General features: G+C 38.5%; 1 pseudogene across 1 annotated transcript; it reads left to right on the top strand.

The window, feature by feature from the left end:
* The first annotated feature begins 524 nt into the window (after window positions 1–524).
* Window positions 525–2,790, top strand: LOC146960281 (uncharacterized; annotated as a pseudogene). The gene is made up of 4 exons (XR_015035483.1): window positions 525–695; window positions 824–979; window positions 1,453–1,545; window positions 2,092–2,790. The product of XR_015035483.1 is annotated as an uncharacterized LOC146960281 (transcript).
* Window positions 2,791–6,441: the final 3,651 nt, after the last annotated feature.

Below are 6,441 nucleotides of genomic sequence, written 5' to 3'. Positions count from 1 at the left end.
ATGCTGGGCTGACAAATGCTTGGACAGGTTGCTCATTGACTTTGAAGCAGTTGAAAGGAGCCTGTCACCTGGGCATAGAGTGCATTTCACTCGAATATTTTTGTCCTTACGAGCTATAAACTGAAAGTAGTGGGAATATCGCCACTGGCTGAACCCCTCAGTCTCCGTCTCCGTCTCCATTTCCCTCTCTTCTGTTCGTACCTGCTGCGGCGTCACTCTCGTCTCGCCCCCCCTCCGGATCTCTGTGCAGCATGCATCGCGCACGCACACAGACAGCAGCCGCTGAGTGAGCCGCAGCACGCACATAATTCCTGCGCCACTTAAACAGACACAGCACAGGCAAACACGGCCTAGGTAACGCAGGAAAGCGCGTTCCTGTAGTCTAGTAAAGTAGTGTAGTTACCTATATTTTTAAAGTAACGCGTTACTTTACTTCGTTACCCAAAAAAGTAATATCGTTACAGTAATTCGTTACTTTGTAACTCGTTACCCCCAACACTGCTGGAGAGACCTCAGATAATTTGGAAGATGAAAGACTGTCACTTTTGACAGAAGTGAAGAAGCGAAACAATCGTGCAGTGATAAAGAACAAAATGGACAAGACCTTTTCACTGCGAAGACAGGAAATTGTGGCAAGGGAATCAGGAGTGGAGGAGGTGAAAGAGAGATGGCCTGCATTGTTTACAGTGGATGAGGTAATCTCCTATTATATGAAATCTGTGAAAAAAATTAGCCAAAGCAGTCACAAAAGATCTTACAGCACAGAGTTTTAATGCAGTATCTAATGTTATAACTTACATATGTGATATTTTATTTTATTAAGATCAATGCTGAATTCACAAGGATCACTACTGTTCCACTTCAACCACGATTCCTGGCCTCCTTGGACAAGCACCACAGCAAGCTGATTGAGATCATCAGGAACAAGGGAGGAGCTGTCAGGGAGAAGACCCGGGATGTGCTGAAAGTTCTTGATCTGGTGTGTACTTACTGTAATATTGCAAAACTCACCTTACATCACACAAATAGTAACATTGTAAATAGAAGCAATTGTGTTAATGTGTCATATTGTCATCATATTTGATTGTGGAGTTAGATTACATGTTGTAAGAAGCACAATATGCATCTCGACGTTTGCGCAAACTTGTTTGATTACTGGACAATGGGCTCTATGCACAGCTCCACCACTTCCTGAATTTAAGGCAGGTCCTTCATTTCCTGTTTTACATTATTGGACAAACTGAGTAATCCAGGTGTGTCTGACCATTGTGACTACTCAGACACACCTGGATTAATCAGTTTGTCCAATAATGTAAGACAGGAAATGAAGGACCTGCCTTAAATTCAGGAAGTGGTGGAGCTGTGCATAGAGCCCAAAGTCCCCATTGATGCATTTTCATGTTTGCATCTTCAATCAACAGCATGGTTTTTCCATTGTTTGCACTTACCTAGAGCCTTGATGTAAACCTAAGGAGAGAGTGTCTGCTGAAGTGCCTCATCCCTTACCTTGGGGAAGATGTACAAAAACTCATCAAGGAGTTTCTGGTAAGAAGTTTTGCATTTATTCACTTAAGCTTTAGACAATCCTAACTGAAGTATGTATCAACAAATATTAGTCAAAAAGGTGAGTTATATGGTCTCACTTGCTGGTCAGCAAACAAGTACTCTCAAAGTGCACATCTGCTCCCCATGGAGCAATTAACAGATGAGTTGACTGACTAAACACACAAGCCATTCATCATAATCTCATAATCGTAAAAACTATGCAATGATAACAAATATTTGTATCTATCACTAAAGAAATACAAGTATCGAATTTAATGAGATGCGACGCAATAAACACAATGTAAGTACAACAGAAATGGTACTTCTTTGCTCACCTGACACTAGTATCACAAGAGCACCCTTCCAAAGGAAAATATCTATAATTACAGGCAGAAACTATGGGTAACTGTCCGCTAAAAGTTTGTTACAGATGAGAGAAAAGGTCTTTTGGTCTTCTGCTGTATGATTAAATCACTCCCTGCTACACAAAGGGGAGACAGACTTGTGTGCAGCTTTTTATACAATAAATGTCTTGTCGTTTGTCAGGTTGGTGAGGAGGATGACGCTGAAAGAGAGCTTCAACAGTGGTTTGGCTGTGTTTGTCATCAGAGAGGAGGAGGATCCATTACAGCCACCACGTGACGTAGGCATCATCATTGAAGGTGTGGAGGTGCTTAATGAACTGCCATCAGTTGCACATGGTTGTGCCCTCTTATTTGGCCTCATATATGCTCTAAACTTGAGCTATCCAGGTGAGCTCAAACACACTTTTGATGCACTGCAGAAAATATTCATGGAGATAGAGCCAAAGAAAATGACACGCAGAGTGTGCAGTCTCAGTGTCAAGCTCTAAATATGGGGTTGCTCAAAGAAAGACATTTGGATACAGGATGTTGATCTGTTTTAAGTGCTTGTATTCAAATACATCCCAGGATAATGTTAGGGGTCCTTATAAATAAGAGAAAAAACAGCTTTGATTCAAAACAGGCTTTCATTTCTGGTATTCTCTGTTAACAGAATTCTTTCTGTTGTATAAATATTGTGGTGCTGATATTAACATTGAAAAGGTGAATGATGCTAAATTCAGAATGATCAGCAAGAGCACTAGTAATGGTTCCTTTTTTTTTTTTTTCTTGAACTGCCATTGTTCATAATTGCATCCATAGCAACTGTGTGTATCCTTGGTTTATTTTTTTGTGACTCCTTTCATTTATATTGGTTCAAAATAATGATATTCATACCTTTTCATCAAAGGATAGCAAAGATTTTATTAGATAGACTGTTAAACTCTATCTCTATTAAGTCTAAACTTAATGGCTGTTCCCTTGGATCTCAAGTTTTAAAGAAGAGTACAACCAGTTATACATGTTAAGATGTGCATGTAAATTGATGTTTTAATAACATGTTGAAAAGACCAAATTTTATTGTACACACAAGTTTTATTTTTTATGTGTAAAACACATACTTTCATGGCTGCTGATTGCGAGTTTGAGGTGATGCCTATTTGAAAGTCATCAAAAATAAATGGTCTTTTGAAGAGAATTTTCCTGTTTTTTAAGTTTTCTCTTAAATTAATCAGTTCAGTGAATTCTAGTCCTATATTATAGGGAATGAAATTTTGTTCATGGTGATATATCACATATCATCGTATATCTAAGTAATCAGAAATTTAACTTGAGAAAAATTAAAAAAAATGCGTGTAACAGGATTACAGCAATTCAATTAGTTTAATCCAAAGTAAAATTTATAATTGGATGTAATGGTAAATATTAGGTTCTTCCAAATTAAAAAAATTGCGTGTAACAGGATTACAGCAATTCAATTAGTTAAATCCAAAGTAAAATTTATAATTGGATGTAATGGTAAATATTAGGTTTACCCAAATTAAAAAAAATAGTTGTAAAAGAGTAAAAAAAATAGTTTATGGTCATTGTATGAATAATGTTTTTACTTTGATTGAAAGCAAATTTTTTGCTTTGTCTGAAAATACAAAATTTATTTACATTAAATCAAAATTTACGTGTTCAACCAAATCATAAATTTAATTTGTGAAAAACTAATAAATTTAAGTGTAACAAATTACAGTAATTTTTTAAAGTTGATCCAAAGTCTCACTTTTTTCAGTGTAGAGAACCCAAGGACTCGGGTTTGTGGGTATGTAACATAATAGTTTATTTACAAAACAGAATAAATAGAAAGAAGAATATGATACACAACTTTGGCATAAAACAGCATTGGCGTTGGGGTGGGCCAAGGCCAAAATAACAAACAAAACCCCACTAACTGAAGAACCGAGGCTGACCTGCAAAAGAAGAGGAAACCAGAATAACAGTCTAACCTGGTAACCTGGCTAACCTACTACCTTTACTAAAAGGTAAAGGTAAAGGTACTTTATTAGTCACATATACAGCTAGTACAGTGAAATTCTTTCTCTGCATTTAACCCATCCCTGAGGAGCAGTGGGCAGCCGCGGTGCAGCGCCCGGGGACCAACTCCAGATTATGAGCCAGTGCCTTTGGTCAGGGGCACTGACTGGAGGATTAACCTAGCCGACATGTTTTTAGTGGTGGGGGAAACCGGAGTACCCGGAGGAAACCCACGCAGACACGGGGAGAACATGCAAACTCCACACAGAAAGGCCCTGGGCGGCCCGGGATTCAAACCCAGGACCTTCTTGCTGTGAGGCAACAGTGCTAACCACTGTGCCACCGTGCCGCCAACAGGAGAAACAAAAGACAAAGCAAATGGCAGCCCACCCCTACTGCTGCATGCACAAACTGAACAAACGGACGGGTTGATGAGAGGCCAGCCCAGATGTTCCTCCATATGGTCCCCCGGCTAACAGCTAACCCCGGACTCAGAGGGGACTAGCAGTAGGTCATCATAACAAAATATTGGTGAAATGAACAAGTTTTGCAGCAGATAATGTGTTATTTAGAGGCTGCATTGCGTGCCCTGTGTGTCAGGGTTGGGGAAGCAGGAGGACCAAAGCAGACCAAAGTTCAAAGCAACAAAACTCTTTATTAAAAAACCAAACGTAAAACAAGACAGGGCTCCAAAGTCCAAACGAAGGGGAAAACATAAAGTATCAACTAAAAGGTCAACAGGCCTAAGTACTGGACATCAAAGTATCAAAGGAAAAAAGTACAACCCAAAAACAGAACCAATGACTCACAAGGAACATACACTAGGATCAGGACAGGACAGCACGGTGACGAGACGAAGATGAATGAACCAACAAGAGACAAAGGAGACTGTTACATGCTGCTATTCCGACATGCCGCTATTTCGACATTGACTTCTAATTGTCGGAATAGCGGCATTAACATTATTTTTCAAGCGTCCCACTATTCCGACTTTTTTTTTTTCATTGTCGGAGTAGCGGCACTTTACTATTTTTCAAACATTCCGCTTTTCCGACATTGATTGATTACGTTATAGTCAGACGTGTCCTTTTGATTTTTTTTTTTTTCATCTGAGACACTGTTTCTCATACACAAATACATAGGCCTATAAGAGAGAAGAAAAAACAAACCCGCCAAGTTTAAAAACACACTGGCAGCAGCGCACACTGATCTGCAGCTACTGAGACTGTTATTATTCTGTCACCTGTGATAACGAGGTGCACGTGTGTTTGGAGCTGACGAGAGAATAAAGAGTGAGACAACGCGGCCCTGAGGAGGAACTGTGAAGGACTCAGCTGTAATGGAAAATGACCTAAACCGAGTCCAGTAGAGCTGTAACTGTGTAGTGGAAAGGCGTTCAAAGTAATGGTACAGGGTATATACAGGAATCTTGAAGTTAATTTTAATACCTTTTTAAGACTTTTTCAAGACCATCTCAATATTTTTTAATACCTCACCACCGCTTCAAACTGTAACCATTTACATCAGTGACACTTTTGATGTAACAGTTTTAGTTTTTGTGATAAAGACTATAAACGACTATGATACAACAGAATTCAAAATAGGCTGGAATAATAAATCAAAGGCAAAGTTTATCAAAAAAAAACATTGCTCCACTCTCAAAAAAACAAAAAAAAGTCTTCTTTTCTTTTTCATTAACCGGTTCATCTTTGTTTTTTAACAAAACAAAATAAATTCACACACTTACACAATGTTTTAGGACTCAAACTCTTGGACAGCTAATTCAGAAAAAATACCTTTAAAATTTAAGACTTTATAAAGTTGTGAAAAGACTTTTTAATACTTTTTAAGGGTCTTAATTTTCCCAAAATTGATTTATCACCTTTTAATACTTTTCAAGACCCCGCGGATACCCTGTGGTAACTATCCTGCAAATCCTGCTTTACATTGTTTTAACATAGGTAAAAGAAAAAAAAAAGATTTTCTGGGATAAACGGGCAGATTACATAAGATTATTCTTCTTTCTGCTACCTTTTGTTGAGATTTGGGAGGTTTTTGTTTTTATTGTAGCTTATTAAAATGCAAGATCATTTTTCTGACTGATTTATTGCCCGATGCCATGTATCTCGCTTTCTTTCCCCCACCCTCCGCCCGTTGTCTTTGTTGTCACTTTGTAGCCGCTCCACAGAGCGCACATGGCTAATTAATATGCACGTGCTGACCATATGGGAATGGCTAGTGGCTACGTCATCACATTCTAAAACATCACTTCTGTGTCCAGTCGCAGGATATTCAGTATAGAAACAATAGGCAGAGCTGGGTCAAAAACACCGCGGGAGCTTTCATTTATGAATAACTAAACATAGATATTCATGTATATGAATTCAATGCACAATATAGCATATATCTATATATTTTTTACCGTAAAAAAAAAAAGAGAGAGAGATGATGAACGTAACGTGGGACGAAAGTAACAAAGCGATTTTCTCCGAGCACATAGGCCTATGTCTAACTTTGTCAGCATGTACAT

This window comes from Trachurus japonicus, unplaced genomic scaffold (genome assembly GCF_045865225.1).
Source record: "Trachurus japonicus isolate A0001 unplaced genomic scaffold, Traja_1.0 AP030508.1".
NCBI lineage: Eukaryota > Metazoa > Chordata > Actinopteri > Carangiformes > Carangidae > Trachurus > Trachurus japonicus.
Note: the sequence above shows the minus strand (reverse complement) of the source record. Positions and strands in the feature narration are given on the sequence as shown.